At 38.5% G+C, this 23,733-nt stretch overlaps 1 pseudogene; it reads left to right on the top strand.

The window, feature by feature from the left end:
* The first annotated feature begins 21,276 nt into the window (after positions 1-21,276).
* LOC116899737 lies at positions 21,277-21,453 on the top strand (annotated as a pseudogene).
* Positions 21,454-23,733: the final 2,280 nt, after the last annotated feature.

The following is a 23,733-nucleotide window of genomic DNA, read 5'->3' as shown; positions in this document are numbered from 1 at the left end:
TCCTTTTCTATATGTCTGTCTATCTGTCTGTCTATCTACCTACCTACCTACCTACCTAACTTTTTACACCAAATGTGTATACCACTATACTGGTCTACCTAAGATATGAGACCAAACAACTGTGAACTGAACCATATAAAGCCATGAGCTGAAATGAGCCGTTCTTGTTTTAAAGTTGTTTCTTTTTCAGATAGTTTGGCTCCAGAACACAAAGAACTAATCTGACTTCCTTTTCCACAATAAAGTGGCTTACACTGAACACTGCAGAAGTATGACAAAGCTCACAATACACCCTGGGAGCTCTTAGACCTGAGTTTATCAGTCTATAACAGACTTTTCCATCTTCGTATGACTGGTGATCACTCACAACTGAGTCTATGTTCAGGGACAAATAACTAGAACATGCTTTCTCATTTTTCTATCTTCTCAGTTTTATTTATTTCCCAGTGCCATGGTGTCTCATGCTAACATGAGATAGGATTCATTTATAGGATAAACTTGAACTTTTAATATATTTGGTTTTTTGTAACAACTTAGTTGTAGCTGATCACAAACGTAAAAATTCATCATAAATTCACTTTGGCTCTTCTATAATACAAGGAGTTTAACAACAGCCCTAAGAACCTGGGTTGATTATTATAAATTCAAAAGTGATTATACTCATACTAATTCTCAGAAAATTATACAATTCTGTACAAATTAATGGACTTCCTATTTCTATGTTTGGCAACAGCCACTATGAATAATAAAAGTTTTTATCCCATTTTTCCAATAAACTCTTGCTTCAAAATATTTTTATGATTATAATGATAAATGCTATATTGCATAAATTATTTAATTTGACATCCATATGTCTATAAAAGTAAACATTGAAGTTCAGAAAAAATGAAGAAGTAATTGGCAGATAACAGGAGAGAAACATCCACTACAGATGTTACAACAGAGTGCCAAAAGCAACCGAGACTCTTGCCCAGTGTGCCTTTGTTACAAGCACAGCAACTACATATCCCATTCATATTGTTCCAAGAATCCTGTGTCATCAGCTGTTCAAACAGCAGTTTGAAAAGTGGAGACAACAATGTAAAATTTCATATACCAAGACGCAGCATGGCTCAATAGCCATTGAGGTTTTGCAGCTGGGTATTCCTCTTCCTTTCTATTGGTAACAGACACTTCTTTCATTAGGATGGGTGACTCTGTCCTAAGCACAGGCCTGAACATAAGCCCAGTACAACCAATCTAAAGGGATGATTTACATAAAGTTGATATGAGTTTACCATCAGTATTTGGAAGAATCTCCCAGCAAAATAATCTTGATGTAGATTTTCTTTTGTGTGAAGGTTGAGGTTAGGAATTCCGTTTCCTATTAGACTGGCTCCTCTACATATGTGTAGCTTTTCTTATAAGACTCCCTGTGGTCCTGGAATCATTAAGATTCCGGGGTCCTCATTGCAACTTGGGATTCACTATCAAAGCACCATGCAGCTCCTTCTCAGGTCTGTTTGCAGGGATCCACGTTGCCTGGTCTCAGAAACTCTGTAACTGTAGTGCAAGATTGTCAACCTCCCCCCCAATCAATCTTGCATTCTTTATGCTTGTAAAATCAGTACCACAAAAATGATGCTGCCAGCTCGCAATAGAACCTGTACCTATTGGATCAGAGTTGTATTAGCTTCTGTGTGCTGACCCTGGATAAATGCCTTCTTAGGCAGCTGCTTTTGAGTGCTTGAAATGGCATTATTATTCTAGGCTCTCCTTTCAAATGAAACTGCCTTTTCACAAGTTGGCATCTTGGATACCTGTCCCCCAGGCATCTTTCCTATTGTCCCATGATGGAAAGAGGGTTGCTTTTATAACAATTACACCCTCCCTTTCATATGCCTTGGTTGCAACTTTAAACGTCTTTTCCTTAAAAAAAATGGCTCTTTTTAATCTTTCTGCAAAACTTTTGCTGTGTTTCACTATAAATCTGAATAAGAAAAGTAAGCAGTAGCCATGTTCCATCTTTAAATTTCAACCACAAATAAAGTAATCCAATTCCAGTCTTCAGTCTCACTCAAGTCCTTAGAGCATGGCTGGAATGTAGCCAGATTCCTTCTCTGAATATCACATAAATGGCTTCTCACCCAATTACCTACCTGACCTCTGAAACCTTAAGAGCCAGACTTTTTCAGCATTTCTCTCAGCTTTCTGGTTTTATAAATTTGCCCCAGGATGCTCCAATACACTCTTCTTACTCCATCCCAAGGCTATTGTAGTCCAAGTTCAAAATTCTTCCACATTTCTCCTACAAACCTGTTCCCAGCCTAAAGACTAGGTGGTCAGGTTTACCAGCGCAATGGCCCTGCTTCTTGGCACCAAACTCAACTCCAGTATTAGTTAGTTGTTTTGTTGCTGTGATAAAATAACTTGACAACAGCAACTCCAGGAAGTAAGGTTTATTTCGGCTTACAGTTTCAGGGCACAGTCCATCATGTCAGGGAGTCATGGGCTCCAGACTCTGAAATACCATTCCATGGATGATGACGAAGCAGGGTTGATGAGTGCTTATGCTCAGCCTGCTTACTTGTTTTCATCCAGTCTGAGACCCTAGCACACAGAATGGTATTTCCCAAACTCAGGATGGATTTTTCCCACCCCAATTAACCTAATCTGGATAATCCCTCACAGGCATGCCCAAAGGATTTTCTCCTCTGTGATTCTAGATCAGATTAAGTTGTTAATCAATATTAACTATCACAACACCTTCCTTGATTTCTTTGATGTTCCCTCCCTACCCCTTTAAAAAGTTCAAAGCCCCATTCTTCTCTATCCCCAGTTAAGTGGTTAATATGTTAACTGCCAAATACTTTTCCTTTAGATTTATAGAGCTCTGAGCTTCTGGTAACCCTTGAAAGCCCTACTTATGAGTTAGTTGTGTGCATTAATTATCACAGGTCATTTGATTCACTTTGAGTTTTTACTAGCAGAATAAATATACATAAAAATCTATGTATTTTTATGAAAGTAAATGAACCACAAGCTGAAGATGCAGGTGCAAATGCTCGGACAAGAGAGAAACTAAGTGCAGGCTTATATTTTTAAATCTACTTTTAATGTTCTCAAACACTTCAACCCCCCTTCTAGCCCACTGTCAAAAGGTATGGAAGAAATGATGGTAAATAAAACAAGGAAATGTGGACCCGTTTAAAAGTAGTTCTTTGCGGTGATTCCAATCTCTGTTTGTTAGGATATCAGCAGTCCAGCTCAGTAGTGTCAGGATACCAAGCATGAGTCAGCAGCAGTGGCATGATCTAGTGGCAATAGCCAGGCCACTGTCAAATCAGCTGAGATGCCAGAAGATCTCTGCTGTGCCCCTCTTGACAAAGTGAAGGTTAGCAAAGGTGAAGATTCAAGTTAGCTTGCAAAGCTAACTGTGTAAGCATGCTGTCACTCTCCATTGAATCCTATTTATACTCTCTATAGACATCTCGTGTCTTCCCATGGGTCTTGCCTCAGCTAAACACCATGTGAGTCTGTCTTAGGAAAAGCACCACATGAGTCTGCATCACCTGACATATCCAGAAACTTCCACTTCAATTAAATAGACAACTTCTGAATGACAAAGACCACACTTTGCAGACAGCCTTCCTTTTCCACTGTTTTTCTTCACTATTAAAGCCCTCTGCAACCTCATAAAAGCGATGAAGTGACTCATCCTCCGTCTTCCAAGGTGCTGGTAATTGATTAAATCATATTCTTTTTTCACCAGTTCTTATTTACAAACACTGACCTTTGAATAGCATGGACTTAACCTTGTAGCAATGTTATATTACAGTAGGGAATCCAGTCAATTTGTCACCTATAATAATGTGGAAAATAGAAAATGTATGTGATGAAATGCTATTCTAATTGACTTCTTCCACTGCCATAAGACAAAATACACATAGTAAGAATGTTCCTGCACGATGAAAAGAAAGAGGGAAAAAAGAAACTTTAGATTTTAATCAAAATTTAGAGAAAGTATATAAGTAAGCAAGAATATTTTGAGTCCTAAAATTTTCATTGATTCTCATTTGCAATTTCTCCAGGAAAAAAAAATAATTCTTAAGATAAAGAGTGGCCAAAGACGGCAAACCCTTAGAGTGTGAATAAGGAATCCAATTAGAGGATCATCAAGTCTCTAATTTGAAGGATTGAGGAACCAGAAGGTAATTCAGTGAACTGAGAATAATTCAAAGAGCTGAGAATACGAAATGCATCCTGCCCCACTGACCTGACATATTTACGTACCTTTACTCATGCCCTCAAAATAGATTCTCATTCAAATTTGAGGTAAAGGCAGGGTCTCACTCTTTGGCATGAACACAGAAAGCTCTGAAAGAAGATATTTTCCCTCCCAAATATGTGGTGGCTCTGATAGTTTCAAATCACTTACGTTAGAAATGTTGGTGAAGTAGTTGTACAAGGAGAGTTTGTCATGAAACACGAACACCATGAAAAGAAAAGTTACTAGGTAATCTATAGATTTATTAACATATTCAAGGTAAAATATGAGCTTCTGGATGCTAGTGTGTGTTCCCAATAGACAGTGGGTTTGTTGTAAAATGCTGACATTGCAAAGGAAAAGCAAAAGAACTTGTCAAAAAAGAGAAACCACTGTATCGTTGCCTGTTTTCCAAAACTTTACTAGAGTAGTTTATTTAACAAGATTCGGGGTAAAGAAAGTTGGAAACTGTTTATTCCGAACATGCAATTATTTCCTTCCTGTAACATTTATACCTCCAGAGAGATGCTGTCAGACTTGCTGACTTAAAGAAATCTCCCTCAGCCAAAAAACCTAGGACTCTGATTAATGTTTTTTGAATACTGCCAAGCTGTTTACAGCACTTGAAATGTAAATATCTTACCCTCTGACACAAAATAGATAGTGTAGGCCATTGTCAGTTTCATTTTATTTCTCAGTTTTATTTCTGTTTAGTCATGAAATGGGGGGATTGAGTTTATTTACTTTCCTGCTTATTATGAAAAATTTATAATATTTGAAGCAGAGGGAAAGCATAGTGAACTAAGACATACTTTGAAGACACTTTGTGAACACATAAACCCTGATCATATAGTTTATGCAACCCGTCCACTGTTGGTAGTCTGTGTGGATCCATCCTCTTTGGCGTCTCCGAGTAGTTTGTTACACACTTTAAGGTAGAAAACAGACAGGAGCAGTGAGACTGGAGCACGGAGATCAGTCAGCAAGGCTAGGTCCTGGAACTGTGTGTGAAGCCAGATAAGAGTTAGAAAATGGTGTTGTCAAACTCTGGCTCCTGTCTCCAATGCAAAATAAAAAGCTTACAAACTCATGGAAATGGAGCCGCTTACTACTGGATGAAAAATGGGTCAAGGAAGAAATTAAGAAATAAGTTACACATTTTTTCTAGAATTAAGTGAAAAATTAATGCACAAAATATCCAAACATATAGGACACAATGAAGGCAATTGTGAGGGTTGAGTTCATAGAACTAAGTACCTACACACATGCACACGCAAACACACGAACACACATATTAACACACACACAAAATGGAGATATCTCAGATTAGTAACTTAACAGCATACCCAAAAGCTATAGAACAAAAAGAAGAAATCAAAGCCAAAAAGAGTAGTCAGGAAGAAATACTCAAACTCAGGGCTGAAATCGATAAAATAGAAATAAACAAATGGTACAAAGGAACAAAGAATTGATTTCTATCAGAATTTCAAAGAAAAGTTAAAACATGCCAATATTCCTCAAACTATTCAACAAAATAGAAATGGTAAGAACATTGCCCAATATGTAGGTCATAGTTACCCCAATAAAGAAAACACATAAAGATCAAAAGGAAAAACATTACAGGCCAAATTTCTTTATGAGCATAGATGCAAAAATTCTCAATAAAATACTTGCAAACTGAATGCAAGATGGCTAAGATCAAAAATTCAGGTGACAACAGATTCTGGCAAGGATGTGAAAAAAAAACCACTCCTCTGTTGTTGATGGGATTGCAAGCTGGTACAATCACTCTGGAGGTTCCTCAGAAAATTGGACATAGTACTACCTAAGGACTCAGCTATACCACTTCTGGCCATATACCCAAAAGATGCTCCAACATAAAACAAGGACACATGCTCCCCTATGTTTATAGCAACCTTATTTATAATAGCCAGAAGCTGGAAAGAACCCAGATGTCCTTCAACAGAGAAATGGATACAGAAAATATGGTACATCTACACAATGGAGTACTACTCAGCTATTAAAAACAATGACTTCATGAAATTCTTAGATAGATGGATGGAACTAGAAAATATCATCCTCAGTGAGGTAACCCAGTGACAAAAGAACACGCATGGTATGTACTCACTGATAAGTGGATATTAGGCAAAAAGCTCAGAATACCCGTGATATACAACTCTCACACCATATGAAGCTCAAGAAGGAAAATTAAAGTATAGATACTTCAGTCCTTCTTAGAAGAGGAAACAAAATACTCACAGGGGTACAGGGTGGGAGGGACTTGGGATGAAGGGAGGAGGGGGAAAGGAGGCAGAATGAGGTATGGGAGGAGACAGGAGTGATATAGAAATGGTCATGAAATTGAACAGAGGTTTATAGCAATGGTGGATGGGGAACTGGGGGTAGCCACCAGAAAGTCCCAGGTGCCAGGAAAGTAAGAGGCTTCCAGAACCCAATGGGGAGGACATTAGCTCCCCATTGTTGGTAAGGGGAGGGAGAACCTGTAGAGACCATATCCAGAGGTTAGGCAAGGAGGGATGGGGCCACCTATTCATCTCCAAAATTTTAACCTGGAATTACTCCTGTCTAAAAGAAATACAGGGAAAATGACTGGAACAGAGACTGAAGAAAAGGCCATCCAGAGACTGCCCATGCCCCATCTGAGGATCCATCCCATATGCAGACACCAAACCCAGACACCATTGCTGATGCCAAAAGCTGCTTGCTGACAGGAGCCTGATATAACTGCCTCCTAAGAGCCTCTGCCAGAGCCTGACAAATACAGAGGTGGATGCTTGCAGCCATCCATTGCACTAAGAATGGGGTCCCCAATGGAGGAGTTAGAGAAAGGACTGAAAGAGCTAAAGGGGTTTGCAATCCCATAGGAAGAACAACAATATCAACCAACCAAACCCCCAGAGCTCCCAGGGACTAAACTACCAACCAAAGAGTACAAATGGAGGGATCCATGGTTCCAGCTGCATAGATAGCAGAGGATGGCCTCATCTTGCATCAGTGAGAGGGGAGGCCCTTGATCCTGTGAAGGCTGGATGCTGCAGTATAGGGGAATGCCAGGGTGGTGAGATGGGAGTGGGTGGGCAGGTAGAGTAGGACCCTCATAGATGCAGGGGGAAGGGGATGGGATAGGGGGCTTGAAGAGGGGAAACCTGGAATGAGAATACCATTTGAAATGTAAATAAATAAAATATCCAATAAAAATGAAAAATCATAGGATAATTTATATAATATAAATAATGAAAAAAACAAAACAAAAGGATCATCCACTATAATTGAGTAATCCCAGAGATATAGGGATAGTTTAACATATCTATACAAATAATCAACCATGAAAACAAATACATGATTATCTCATTAAATGTATAAATGGCTTTTGACAAAATACAATACCCTTTCGTGATAAAAGTCTTAGAGAGATCAGGGATACATCAGACATACGTAAACATAATAAAGGCAATCTACAGCAAGCCTATAGCCAACATCAAGTTAAATGAAGAGAAATTTAAAGCAATTTCACAAAAATCATTGACAAAACAAGGTTGTCCACCCTCTCTCTGTATCTAATCAAAATACTACTCTTACCTAGAGCAATAAAACAGCTTAAAGAGATTAAAGGATACAAATTAGAAAAGAAGAAATCAAAGTACCCTTATTTATACATGATACAATGGTATACATAAGTGATCCTAAAGAATTCCACCAAGGAAATTTTTCTTTGCTAATATTTTCAGCAAAGTGGCTGACAATATTAACTCAAAAAAGTCAATAGCCCTCCTATAGGAAAATGACAAATGGACATAAAAATAAATCAGGGAAACAACATTTTACATTAACCTCAAATAATATAAAATATCTTGTGGTAACTCTAACCAAGAGATTGAAAGACTTGTATGATAAAAACTTTAAGTCTTTTAAGAAAGAAATTAAAGAAGATATCAGAAAATGGAAAAATCCCCAATGCTTGTGGATCAGCAAGATTAACACAGTAAAAATAAAATGGCCATCCCACCAAAAGCAATCTGCAGATTCAATGCAGTCCCCATCAAAATTCCAACTCAATTCTTCACTAATGATGGGAGAATAATTCTCTGCTTCACACGGAAACACAAAAAACTAGGGGTCGTGAACAATGAAAGAGTGGCGGTATCCCTGATTTTAAATTATACAGTTACAGTAATAAAATCAGCATGGCACTGGCACAAAAATAGATATGCTGATAAGTGGAGTAGAATTGAAATCCTAGACACAAATCTACACATCTATGGACACCTGATTTTTTTTTTTATAAAGGAGCTAGAACACACAGTGGAAAAAAGACATCTTCATCAAATGGTGCTGGTCAAACTAGATGTCTACATGTAGAAGAACATGAATAGATGCATACTTATTACCCAGCACAACTGAAAATGAATCAAAGATGTCAACATAAAACCAGATCCCCTGGAGCTGATAGAGGAAGTGGGAAGAAAGACTTTCTGAACAGAACACTGTTAGCACCTGCACTGAGATCAACAATTAATAAAACGGGCTCATGAAATTGCAAAAATCTTCTGCACTGCAAGGGATACCATCATTCAGACAAAGCAGCAGCCTACAGAATAGGAAAGAATTTTTACCAACTCCACAACCAATACAGGCCTAATATCCAATATATATAAACCACTCCAAAAAGTAGAAATCAGGGAAACAAATAACCCAATTTAAAAATCAGATGTATGTCTAAAGAGAGAATCGCCCCAAAGACGAAACCTAAATGGCTGAGAAACATTTAAAGAAGTGTTCAACATTCTTAGCTACCAGGAAAATGCAAATTAAAACTACTTTGAGGTTTCACCTTACATCCATCAGAATAGGTAAGATTTAAAAAAAAAAAAGTGACAACTCAGGCTGGCGAGGATGTGGAGCAAGAACACTCCTCCATTGTGGTGGGAATGCAAACTTACATAGCCACTATGGAAGTCAACATGATGTTTGCTTAGAAAATAGAGAATTAATCTACCTCCAGATCCAGCTATACCACTATTGGATATATACCCAAGGGATGCTTGCTGCATCTAAGCATAGAGACACTTGCTCAACTATGTTCATTTCTACTCTAATTATAATATACATAAATTGGAAAAAATACCCAGATGTCCCTCAACAGAAAACTAGATTAGGAAACTGTGGTACATTTACATAATCAAGCACTACTCCTCTGTTTAAAAAATGATATCATAGAATTTGCAGATAAATAGATGGGACTAGGAAAAAAAAATCATCCTAAGTGAAGTATTCCAGATCCAATATATATATGGCATGTGAATATTAGCTGTGAAGTCTGTGAAAAGCAAGGACAATCCATAAAACCACAGAGGGCAGGTAAAGGACTAGAAGGAGTAGATAGATCTTGTTAGGAAGGAAATAAATAGATATTCAAGATGGATGTGAGGTCTGGAACCAAAGGATCGAGTGAGGAGTGAAAGAGAAGGGGACAAATGGGGAAAGAATATGGTGATACACACAGCTAAACTTGAGGAGCTTTTGGGGGTACTATGGAAATCTAATGTAGTAGACACTTCCAAAAGATATAAAGTTTCCAAAACTATATATATGATGATCTAAAAAAAACTACCAAATAATGGAGAAACAGACCCAACTAGCCATCGGTCACCAAATGAAGCTTCTACTATTGAGATTGCATTATACATCTGATTGGGTTGTTGGCTAAAGGGGTACCATCTCCCCTTTTGCATCAAGGCTGTTCAATTTACTTGCTCTGAACAGAATGTGTACAGGTCTAATCCTAGGCATCAAAAGGTCTTGCCTACTTCTGACAGCTCAAAGTCATTACCACCATCAGGAGAACACACTCAGTCTGGCTGCAGATAATGTCCCAGCCTCACAGATAGGTTAGCAAGGCTAATCTTAAGGACATATGAACATCTAGGCAAAATTGGATCAACTTCCCAGATGGACACACCCTAAACTGAAGCATAGAATTATAAACCAAGTAAACATATAGCTCTTCTCCCAACCTATTAAGTATTGTAATAACTAGTGTTACCTAGTGATTAAAAAAAATTCATGTACTACATAACTGTCGACTACCCTAGTAGCTCACCATTATACAATGACAACAACAGAAACATACAAGCAAAACTATGTCTTCTCCAATAGTCAATGTTATCGAGGCTTTGGATTTTTTCTAATAAAGGCAAATTTTTAACAAAGTATGAAATGTTGTTTTGTTTTATATCTCTTGTTAGTAATGCAGTTAAATGCCTTTCTGAGATGACTAAGCGTCCACTGTTGTGACTCACCAATCACTCCACCTTCCTATCTACTCTTAGCATGTTTCTCAGAAGATGCCCAACAAAGCAGTAGCATTAGTCAAACATCTTTAAGGTCAGTGTCTGAGTTCTGATTCACAATGTCTCACACAGGCCATGTGTTCTGTTGCCAGCCTGTAAGACCATTGATGATGGATGGCACTTTCAAGGAGAAGGACCCATACAAAGAAGTTAGATTATAGGAGAATGTCTTTGAAGATGATATTTAGACCCTGGCTCCTTTCCCCTTGATGGTACTTTCTGCTTACCGTGAAGTTACCATCACATGTCAGGATATACTGTGCTGCCAAAGGTCCAAAGCAACAGACCTAACCAACTCTTCAAAACTCCGAGACACTGAGTTAAAGCGCTTCTACTTAGAAATTGATTTTCTACAGTATTGTATCACAGTGACAGCTTCCAAATATTTTCTCTGCTTATTAAATTTTTATGTCTCTACCCTCTCAATGACTTTTTCTTCTTAGTGGTTACCATTGATTTGGTTTCAAAATTTAAAAATGTATCTACTTTAAGACATGAATATCCTGTTATTGAAGAACAAAAATTGAACAAATTAAAATGATTTCCTGAAAGTAGCACTCTGAAAAGCAGCATCATAAACCCATCAGAAATGTGCCTCACAGAAGGAACACCCATTCAGAGCCTGCCCAACATGTGGCCCATACATATACAGCCACCTAATTAGATAAGATGGATAAAGCAAAGAAGTGCAGGCCGACAGGAACTGGATGTAGATCTCTCCTGAGAGACACAGCCAGAATGCAGTAAATACATAGGCAAATGCCAGCAGCAAACCACTGAACTGGGACCCCCGTTGAAGGAAGCAGAGAAAGAACTGGAAGAGCTTGAAGGGCCTCGAGACCCCATATGAACAACAATGCCAAGCAACCAGAGCTTCCAGGGACTAAGCCACTACCCAAAGTCTATACATGGACTGACCCTGGGCTCCAAACTCATAGGTCACAATGAATAGCCTAGTAAGACCACCAGTGGAAGGGGAAGCCCTTGATTCTGCCAAGACTCAACACCCAGTGAATGAGATTGTTTGGGGGAGGGTGGCAATGGGGGGAGGATGGGGAGGGGAATCCCGTATAGAAGGGGAGGGGGGGAGTATGTTGGCCTGGAAACTGGGAAGGGGAATAACAATTGAAATGTAAATTAGAAATACTCAAGTTAATAAAGATGGGGGAAAAAAGAAATACTCAAATTAATAAAGATGGAGAAAAAAAAAGAAATGTGCCTCAAATACCATGTCAAACAGACTTACCAGGGCTAATCATTCTAAGGAAATATCAGGACTCTAATCTGAGATAATCTCAAATGTTCAAAATACATAAAAATTTTCCTTTAAATGATAAATTACTGAGAAAAAAACTTCTCTTTTCTCTTTCTTCTTAGAAGTTAAATAAACCAAGATATTTAGAGAACATAGAACATGGAAATAATATATAGAAAGAAGTTCAACGTGTCATATTTCTGCATTTTTATCAGGGGCAATGGCCACCATGAGGGGCAACTATGAGCAACTGTGAGGTAGGAATCTGGACTGAATTTTCTAGGAAGTCTGGCACCTGTGTGTTCTTCTTTCTGTGTGCCCTCCCCAACCTGGTCTCTCCCCGCAAGTGAGAGCCATCTGCTTACCCATCTGTCACACAACAGAAGCTTAGCAGACACTGTTTTGTTTGTCTGAACGTCTCTAGCCATCATCCAAGTGCACTAAGTACAATAGATGTGCAAAATAATGCTTGATGGGCTGAAATAAACTGAAAGACAATCTGTATTATAATTAAAACTAATCACCTCGATAATAGCTATTAAAATAGAAGTATATTCATGTAGATTTCAGAACTTGCTAAACAATAGGCTTCCCAGTTAAAGGACACTTACGGGTTTTAAAGACACTCCCATTCTACTTATTTAATAATGCTAAGGAAATCAAATAGCCTAACACATAGCAAGAAAGATCTTACAGATTCATCTAGGAGATGGCAAGAAAGCACACGGAGAGCAAAATGAATTCTTTAGTGGGATTAAGATTTAACTCAACCATATTGGCTTTATGAATACAAGTTTTGGATCATTTTCTAACTCACATTCTCAGAACTCACTCTTAATAGTTTATAAGAGAAGGACTCGGATATTCTTCAGCTTACTGAGATGATAAATTCTGTGACCTTGTAATTAATATTCTTTGTTCTTTAGTATTTGATATTTTCAAATAGATACTTAAACTAACTAATCTGACAATGGTGTATGAATTTTCATGTATCGAAGTCGAAGGTGTCTGTATGTGGCCTTTGCACATTTTGATGAAGGGGAGTCAGGATGCTGGTTCTTTCTCAAACTTGTACTTCCTGCTTCTTATTGAAAAGAAGTGAGAGCTGGATTGTGTCTTAGTTAAACACCATAACCAGAAATCAAATTGGAGAGAAAGGGGTTTATTGGATTTACACTTCTACATTGTAGTCCATCACTGAAGGAAGCCAGGTTCTGACGCAGAGCCCATGGAGGTGTGTGGCTTACTGGTCACTCCACAAACCTTGCTCAGCCTGCTATAGAATCCAGGACCACCAGACCAGGGGTGGCACCACCTACAATGGTCTGGACTACCCCCACCTCCACCCCATCAATCACTATTTGGGAAAATGTTCTGTAGGCTGGTCTCATCTTATGGAGGCATTTTCGCAACTGAAGTTCCCTCTCAATCACTATTTGTTTCAAGTTGACATCAATCTAGCTTGCAATGTGAAACTACCCAGCACAGCTCCTGAAAAAGAAATGCTGTTAAATAATTATAAATGTTTTTTTATTCTCTCCTAACATGATTACTTTATTAGCATGGGATTTCATAGCAAAATCACATTTACCAAGGCAATACTTTGGAAAACTCCCCTCAGGAGGCTGTAGGGAAAGCTTGTGCCTTGGATGTTGATTTTAATTTGAACTTGGCAAGTTGTTTATTCTCTTCATGCCTGTTGCTTCTCCAGTAAAACAGGGACATTGAGAGAAATAAAAACATCCAATATGGTGTTTTTTAGCTGTCTTACTTACAATGTTCGTTACTGTGAAAAGAACCATGACTATGAAAATTCTTATAAAAGAAAGCAATTAAGTGGGGCTGGCTTACAGTTTCAGAGGTTTAATGCCAGTGTCGTCATGGCAGGCAGCACGGCAGCATCCAGGAAGGCATGGTGCCGGAGATGGAGCTAAGAATTCTACGTGTTAATCCACAGGCAACACGGAGGAGATTGGATGTGTTTCACATTTGGTGTATTAAACAGTTAAGACCTCAAAGCCTGCCTCCACGGTGATACATTTCCTCCAGCAACACCACACCTCCTCCAACAAGGTTACACCTCCATTTCCTATGGACCAAACATTCAAATACATGTTTCTATGGGGGCCAAACTTTTTCAAATCTCCACAGTATCAATAAAATACTCTGACAAAAACTTACATTCTAAGAGATTGGAACTTGTACAGGGCCTCACAGCCAGAGTTAATTAATAATGCGCCTTGGGATCACTTAAGACCATATCCTACTGTCTACCCAGGATGTTTGTTTAACCTACCTTTAGAACAATATAACAGCCAACCTTGGATAGCCCTGGTAATTAACTTTTACAACCTAAGCAAAAGCATAGCTACACTTTTAAGTTATAGATTCTCCCATGCCCTGATCTAGATCGTGTGTATCATTTGCTGGAAGCAACAAATGCAGAGGTCCAAAGAAACCTAAAATATACAAATAAAAATAAAAATATAGTGGTTGCCGCTGAGTCAGCCGGGATCAGTTGTAACCAGCAACTTAATCTTTGAGGGGAAGTGGAGGGGATGGAGGTTTATGGACAGAAAAACGGGAAGGGGAATAACATTCGAAATGTAAGTAAAGAAATATATCTAATAAAAAATTTTTAAAAAACTCTCTTAAAGATATATCCTATTCTTTTGGGGTGAAGCACTTTATGAGTGACACATGAAGGTACAAAACATACATACACACACACACACACACACACTACACTACACTGAAGACAGGATTACACATACAGTAACACAGGGATAGACAGCTTTACAAGACAGCATTTATTAAGCACAAACAGATTCAGACTCACATAACAGACAGACAGGGTGGAAGGCACAGGGAGCGTGAAGCAGAGAATTCAAGTCTGGGCTCGCTTTTGGTTAAATGACTCCGAGGGTGAGTACTTTTTCTTCCCTTAATATGTATGACACAGATGCATGATTGGCCACTGAAAGTTAATCACTGCTGCGTACAATCCATCATAGATGTAGCACACAGTAACCACTCAATAAAGGGAACATTACTTCCTTTCCTTTATTTGAAATTATTGTGCTTGATAGGGATAGTTGAATACGCTTAGTGGGATGTTTTAAAATCTAAACACTGTTATACTGGAGTTGGTTCTCTTGAGCAGCCATTCTGATTGACAATAAGAAAATAAATCGCCTAGAGCAGAAAATTTTGGTTCCTGAGACCTGATAATGCTTAATATCATACTGATAGGATTTCATGCAAGGTGTTTCTATTTCGTATTCATCAGTAAATTATTTCACAGCCCAAGAAGCATTCATAGAGTACAAATAACTCAGAGTGTAGCACCGGCTTATGAAATTTCACTTATTCTAGCCCTATTACTTTTTGCCAGGAACATGATGGGCTAATCAGGGGAAGAAAAGGAAAGAAACAAGCCTGAAGGGTTCCCTCAGGGAGCGGACAGCGAACACTGGAACAGACACCTGGTCTATTCTGAAAAACAAAATTCTTGATTATTTTGTCTTTCCGCTCCTGACACAGTGACTAGTCAGTGTGATACAACTTGGAATGAGTGTTGGAATGAAATGGAAATCTCCCTTTCGGGAATCAGGGTATAAGCACAGAGAAAAAGACTGTGCTCAGCAGAGGGGAAAATGAGGTCTTTCAGGACTAAAGATGCACCTCCCGGAGAGGAGCTGGTGGTATAGCAGGGTACACCTCAAAATTGTATTAGATCCCATTGCTGGCTATCCAGTTAATCCTGCTCTTACCATTCACCAAGGTGAGCAAGAAAGAACTGGGTGAGGGGTTCGGGGGTGGGGTGGGAATGGGAAGATGAAAGTGGGTGAGCCACCACTCCTCCTTCAGTTTGAGAAGTGCTGCATCTTCACTGCATTAAAGATAGATGGGATGGAGTCATGTGAACACCACCCAAGAATGGTCTCTAGGAGAAGACAGCAACCCTAACAGTCACTCAACAAACAAGAGCCTTATTATGAAACAAAATTCAGACAACCTGACTCAGCTTACAAATGAATTCTTCTTGGGTCCTCAAAACGAAACTTGGGTCCTCTTGTTGGCTGGCATTCTAATTTCAGCCTTATAAGACCCCAAGCAGGTCCCACTGAACTGTATGATAGTAACTGCCACTTCAACATTTTGCTCAATGTTAATAAAAACATACTGTGGCCATGCAAATCACCATGATGTGATAAAGAATTAATTATACCCATTCTATTAGACAATCAAATCTCTCTCTCTCCTCTCTCCTCTCTCTCTCTCTCTCTCTCTCTCTATATATATATATATATATATATATATATATATATATATATATATATATGTAATTTGTTACAAACATAAGGGAGCTCAAATTCAGAGATGAATTAAAGAAAGGTCCCAGCTGTGGATCTGGAGTATTTGTACTGATCTGAGTTATAATTTTCATATTTGAACATTAATGTTGATTTGCATTTGCAAGGCCCATCTTTAAGGACGTTCCTGATACACATTGCTAATCATCCTTCAATATTCTCCATGCAGGAGCTCAATTACAAATGTCAGCGCCTTTCCATTTGTTTCTTTGGTGCTGAGAGCTGTGTATTCAGCAGGAACCTCCACTCATACACAGAAATACCCAGAGACCTTTATTATGTCCTAGTAATTCAAATTAATTTGTAAGAGGAAATCTCTAAAATCTTGCCATTATCTCTACTGGAAATCCACTAAAGGACATAATTTTAGAGATCTAGGAGCCAAGCTCATTATTTCCAAGAGCACAGCTGTCATTTACACGAGCTCAAAGCAAGTTCATTCAATAAGATGAAGCTGCCTTTCGATTCATGCATTCATTTCCTGGGTAGTTTGCTCTATTCTGCATCAAGTAGCAAATGTAGAACTGTCTTTCCACTGTATGCCTTTCAGATTCCTCGTGATACCCTGAGTTACATGAGGCAGCCGTGTCTTTCCTTCTCTAATCCTAGGGTTGTTCTCATTAACTTCTTATTTTAACTGTAGTAAAATTTAGAAAACATGAAATTCAGAATCTTGAACATCTTAACAGATTAATTCAGCACATCTACATTGCTGGGGAGCCAGTATCCAGAAGCCTTACATCGTTTTAGAACAGCATGCTGTACCCATAAAATCCCTCATCTCTCTTCCCCTCACCCCTGTCTGTCACCACTGTGCTTTCTATCTCCGTGAATAGGCTATGACAGGCGATTCATAGTAGTAGGAAAGTGTAAATGTTTTTGTTTATGACCATCTTATTAGACTGAGCATTATATCTTCAAGAGCCATTTGTTTTGTTACAAATGTCAGAGCCCTTTTCCTTTTATAGCTGGGGAAGTTTCTGCACTTGATCTTAGCCCAAAGGCTGAGAAGCAATGCTGAGGAAGTTTCTAAACCTATGGTACATGCTACATTGCACTTCTCTGTTTCTCCACAAATGTAAGATTGTATTGAAGCTACTTTTTGTCTCTTATGAACAAGTCTGCCCTGAATGTGTATGTTTAACTATCTTACTAACTTCTTAATGGTAGGATAGGTTGAGAAAATGGGAAGGACCTAGGAGGGGTAGGGAGATGGAGGGTGGTCAATTAAAATACATTATAGAAAGTTCTCAAAAAACTGATAAAAATAAAGGAAATTTGTTTATGGCCTGTCTCATCGGTTGTGAATCCCTTGAACATCTTGTTTGGTCTGTACATCAAAGGCCCAACCTCTCACTATGTTCTAATTGATTTAAAATATTTATTAAAAAAACTAAATACTATTTTTTTCTTATTAGCCCAGGAAACAGAAATAGAAAAGGCATTTCCTTTGCTTTCAGATAGTTCAGTCTTTAAGAACGCAGACTGTACATGGATTGCATTGCTACACATCAATAGCTACTAATCAAGAACACAGACTATACAAGAATTACATTGATATACATGTAATAGTTACCAGTCAAGAATAATGAGCAGATGCTGGAAATGAAGCAGAATCAGTCTGGGTAAAGAAAGCGAATACAGAGAAGAAGAGCTAGCATGAGCACGTGGGATCATAGAAGAGTATATTATGTCAGGGTGACTGGGTGAGCTGGCCACAGTGAGGAATAGAAGCATAGAAGGCAGCTCATATTTTGCTAAGCAGTGCTCAGGAACTTGGACTTCAATCTGAAAACTTATTGGAAATCAGTGGGAATCAATGCTAAGTGAGTACAAAATGAGAATATTGTCTGACACCTGAAGTGATGAACTGCTTAAGAATGCTTGTGAATTCTGCCTAGACTACGAATGCACTAAGCTGACAGATAAACAATAATTAGTGGGATTCAGAAACCAAGATACCAGGGCTGTATGGAAGGTGGGATCTGGGGTCTGCCGTGTGATTCTAGCGCTCACGTGGACTAACTTGCAGATTGAGATTTGTTTCTTGAGATACTACAGGGTAAATAAGAATTCCTATTTGTCAAAAGAAAGCAAAAACCCAGACTCAAAAGAAGATAAAATTACTCATTGCACTGAAACCAAATGGACTATCCGGTGGGTTTGGTAATTGTCACCAAATTCACAAAGAGTTACTCATGAGGACTTAGGAACTTCACCAAGACCATATTGCTATCAATGCTGACTATAGTCTTTCCCCTTAGCTTCTCTTTAGCTTTCTGCAATTTTAATTATTTGTGGCCAACAGTGGTCTGAAACTATCAAACAGAAAATTCTAGAAATAAAGAGTTCATCCATATTAACTTGTGCATCATTCTTAAGGAGCATAATAAAATCTATCTCTCTTCCTTTCAGGTGATATATGAATGAGCCCTTTGTCTAAAAGACCAATATTGGGATGACACTTAAGCCATTTAGTAGCTATCGTGATTATGGACTGACCATCATAGGAACACTACATCATAGTGATTGTGGTCAGTAACTTTTATTTTCTTAGTAATGTCCCCATGATGTAAGGGTAATTGATGCTAACGATTTGTATATGTGAAGAAGAATCTGTAAAATCATTCTTAATCTGTCAAGGTGGCAGCTCTCACTAAAGAGGAAAGAAAAATATTTTAAGGTAAGGTTTGAAAGTTGAGGTATAATAAGATGTAGTAAAAGCATGAAAACATTCACGTAAGTTTTATTATGGACTGTCGTTTTAATTGATTTAGTTTTAGTCATTGCTGTTGATATTTACCATAGGTATATAAAGGAGAAAACATCAGACTGAGTAGATTATATTTAGAAACATATACAAAATTATCTTTAAAAATAAGCCAGAATTCAGAGAGTTAGACAGAACAATTTGCAAATTCATCTGGAATAACAAAAAACCCAGGATAGCTAAAACTATCCTCAACAATAAAAGGACTTCTGGGGGGATCACTATCCCTGAACTCAAGCAGTATTACAGAGCATGATATAGGTACAGAGACAGACAGATAGACCAGTGGAATAGAATTGAAGACCCAGAAATGAACCCATACAGCTATGGTCACTTGATTTTTGACAAAGGAGCCAAAACCACCCAATGGAAAAAAGATAGCATTTTCAGCAAATGGTGCTGGTTCAACTGGAGGTCAGCATGCAGAAGAATGCAGATCAATCCATGTACAAAGCTTAAGTTCAAGTTGATCAAGGACCTCCACATCAAACCAGATACACTCAAACTAATAGAAGAAAAAGTGGGAAGCATCTCAACACGTGGGCACTGGAGAAAATTTCCTGAACAAAACACCAATGGCTTATGCTCTAAGATCAAGAATCGACAAATGGGATCTCATAAAACTGCAAAGCTTCTGTAAGGCAAAGGACACTGTTGTTAGGACAAACGGCAACCAACAGATTGGGAAAAAGATCTTTACCAATCCTGCCGAAGATAGAGGGCTTGTATCCAAAATATACAAAGAACTCAAGAAGTTAGACCACAGGGAGACAAATAACCCTATTAAAAAATGGGGTTCAGAGCTAAACAAAGAATTTACAGCTGAGGAATGCCAAATGGCTGAGAAACACCTAAAGAAATGTTCAACATCTTTAGTCATAAGAGAAATGCAAATCAAAACAACCCTGAGATCTCACCTCACACCAGAGAAAATGACTAAGATCAAAAATTCTGGTGACAGCAAATGCTGGCAAGGATGTGGAGAAAGAGGAACACTCCTCCATTGTTGGTGGGATTGCAGACTGGTACCATGATTCTGGAAATCAGTCTGGAGGTTCCTCAGAAAATTGGACATTGAACTGCCTGAGGATCCAGCTATACCTCTCTTGGGCATATACCCAAAAGATGCCCCAACATATAAAAAAGACACATGCTCCACTATGTTCTTAGCAGCCTTATTTATAATAGCCAGAAGCTGGAAAGAACCCAGATGCCCTTCAACAGAGGAATGGATACAGAAAATGTGGTACATCTACACAATGGAATACTAATCAGCTATCAAAAACAATGACTTTATGAAATTCATAGGCAAATGGATGGAACTGGAAAATATCATCCTGAGTGAGGTAACCCAATTACAGAAAAACACACATGGTATGCACTCATTGATAAGTGGATATTAGCCCAAATGCTCTAATTACCCTAGATGCACAGAACACATGAAACTCAAGAAGGATGACCAAACTGCGAATGCTTCACTCCTTCTTTAAAAGAGGAACAAGAATACCCTTGGCAGGGAATAGGAAGGCAAAGTTTAGAACAGAGGCAGAAGGAACACCCATTCAGAGCCTGCCCCACAGGTGGTCCATACATATACAACCACCAAACTAGATAAGATGGATGAAGCAAAGAAGTGCAGGCCGACAGGAACTGGATGTAGATCTCTCCTGAGAGACACAGCCAGAATATAGCAAATACATAGGCGAATGCCAGCAGCAAACCACTGAACTGAGAATGAGACCCCTGTTGAAGGAATCAGAGAAAGGACTGAAAGAGTTTGAAGGGGCTTGAGACCCCATATGAACAACAATGCCAACCAACCAGAGCTTCCAGGACTAAGCCACTACCCAAAGACTATACATGGACTGACCCTGGCCTCCAACCTCATAGGTAGCAATGAATGGCCTAGTAAGAGCACCAGTGGAAGGGGAAGCCCTTGGTCCTGCCAAGACTGAACCCCCAGTGAATGTGATTGTTGGGGGAGGGTAGTAATGGGGGGAGGATGAGGAGGGGAAGCCCATATAGAAGGGGAGGGGGAGGGGCTAGGGGGATGTTGGCCGGGAAACCGGGAAGGGGGATAACAATCGAAATGTAAATAAGAAATACTCAAGTTAATAAAGATGGAAAAAAAAAAAAGAAGCCAGAAGCCATGAATTTAAGGGACATGTGGGAGGTGTTGGAGGGAAGAAATGGAAAGGAGAAAGGATGGGACTACATTTTAATTTTTAAAAAATAGTTTTAATTAAAATAAAGCGATAAGCTTTGCGCAGTGGCAGTATCATAGCCAATGAGGTTTATCCGAGGCAGGATTATCGCTAATTAAAATAAAGCGATATTCCCCAATAGGCAGCTGAGGGAACTAGGAATGACTATTGTGCCCATGCGTACTTTTCTGTTGAACTGATATAATTAATTTCTCAACAGTATTCCTATAACAATATAATAGACCATATTTATAAACCATTTTTAATTTATAATTATGTTAATATGATATGAAGTTTTAAAATAGCCCTATAAAAGTGGATGTTGTCTTTAACCTGATCTCCATATTTCTATACACATTGCTTTTAATTTTGATGATCCAATTCTGGGGAATTTGTTTGAAAGTGAATGACCTGGACTGACAGACATAAAATTGTATTTTGAACTATATCAAATTGTTTGTTTTGTTAAAAACAGTACTTTAACAACTTTGGTAAAAAGTCGACTTACAATATGATTCATGGGATTTCATGAAAAATGAAGTTTTGGTTGTTTTGGGTTTGGATACGAAAGTGTGTGAGAACGGATAAGATTACAAGGAAATCTTTTAAAATGGGGTTAGTACGACTGTAGGGGGACCCCTGCAAATGGCAGCAGCCTAATCTTAAAGGAAAATACTTTGAGGGAAAGAAATAAATGCTGGTTTTAGAAGGCTGATTTAATTTTCTTCCTGTGCTGAAGTTTTTGTTTAATACACAAATCTCCAGACAAAAAGTAGCCAACACGATGAAGATGAAGAGCCATTGTAATTGGGAAAGTAAGAAAAATCCTTGAGAGACTCAAGAACAGTTCTGGAAAAGATATGCAAGAAAAACAATGGAAAACCGAATACCATCCAAGAAGTACTAAGAAAGATAGAGAGAGCACTTTGTGTTTTCTATATTTCTATATTGCTTACAGCTCTAGTTAGCAGTGTGAACCTGGGAGAGTAGGACCTAAAAATGAGGTGGACTAAAGTCTCATGCAAAAGCCAACTTTACTCAGATAATTAGACAATTTATACTCTGAGGGTTAAGAAGAGTCCCTGGATAAAGGGTAGAATCACAAAGACCAACCACACATGGCAAAAATGTGCTTTTTCCATAGAGGCATATAAACAAACAACAAGAGACAGTTGTGATGAATAATCTGAAGTAAGTTCATGCTGACCCACTACTCCTGGGAGGAACACAAAAAGTATATTCCAAAACCATTCCTATGTTTTTGAAGAAAGTGAAATCACTAGACTATTGCCTTGTATTCTTGGAGTTTTCCCACAAGCATTCAGAATTCCCTTCATAAGACTCCATTCTTGGACTTTGTTCGGATACTATATGACATGAAACCTGTTGCTTTATTTGGAAATTAAAGGAAATGGGGACCATAGAATTGTGGAGGATTTGAGAACTATTAGAGAAAGTGAACCACATGTCTGTTTATGGATAAGCTGTGGCCTGAGATGAGCATGTCACTATCTACCATCAAAATACAGAGAAAGAAAAAGTATCATTACACCTGTATAGGGAATGTTTGAGTGATGTTTATCTAGGCCATAGAACAGCCTGAACTTACTCGAGACTCATTATGCGGACAAATTTTTTTCGTAACTTTTAATGAAGCCCTAATTACCTTAGATAAGGCTTAAACTGGAAATAAGGATCATACAATATCTCAAAACTTCAACAACTGAAAAATATACCGTAGTGGTGAAAACAAGGAAAAATAGAACATCTTTAGCCCTCATTAACAATCTGGGACATATAGCCTGAGCAGGGTGCCATTAAGAACATATAGCCTGAGCAGGGTGCCATTAAGAACAGCCACACGCTGTGTTGTGAGCCCAGATCTTTAGATAACACAGTGGTAAAGGTCACAACTCATTCAACCCCCAGTGAAAAGAACAATTCTTCCCCCAAGACTTTAATTTAAAAATGGCTTGCTTGTTCTTCCTGAAAAGACGACTTCTTGGAAACAGATAAAGGAATTGGCTGCTAGCTGTTTTTTCTCTGCCCCCCACTCATTGATATCAAGATTATATTTGGTCTTGAGTACACTCTGGGTCCAAGAAATACTCGTTGAAAATAAGAGGCCAGAAAGCACGAGTGCTCTCAAAACACACAATAGAAACTTTTGGTAGGACGTGTCTTTCTGGAGAGATCTCGTCCTATTTATAGTCTTCTTTCAATCAGCCTTTATAATTATTAATAGTCTAATTCCAAATAAGGTCTTTATTGTCAGCTTTTCTTCTGTAGAGGAAATGAAACTCCGTAGTTAATCAAAGGCACAGAAAAGGAAAATGTTCTGTTCAGTCTTCACCTCAGAGTTCCCTCACACTGATTTCTCATTTCAGATGAGCACCAGTTCCATTTCTGTTCTGGTGCCTTGAAGGCACAGACATTTTTCAGATTCAGTCCTTCAGCCAGTGTCCTCTTCATATTACAGACTCAAAAGAAACATTCTATTAGAGAGTGCCC

Source organism: Rattus rattus, chromosome 4, assembly GCF_011064425.1.
Source record: "Rattus rattus isolate New Zealand chromosome 4, Rrattus_CSIRO_v1, whole genome shotgun sequence".
Classification (NCBI taxonomy): domain Eukaryota; kingdom Metazoa; phylum Chordata; class Mammalia; order Rodentia; family Muridae; genus Rattus; species Rattus rattus.
Note: the sequence above shows the minus strand (reverse complement) of the source record. Positions and strands in the feature narration are given on the sequence as shown.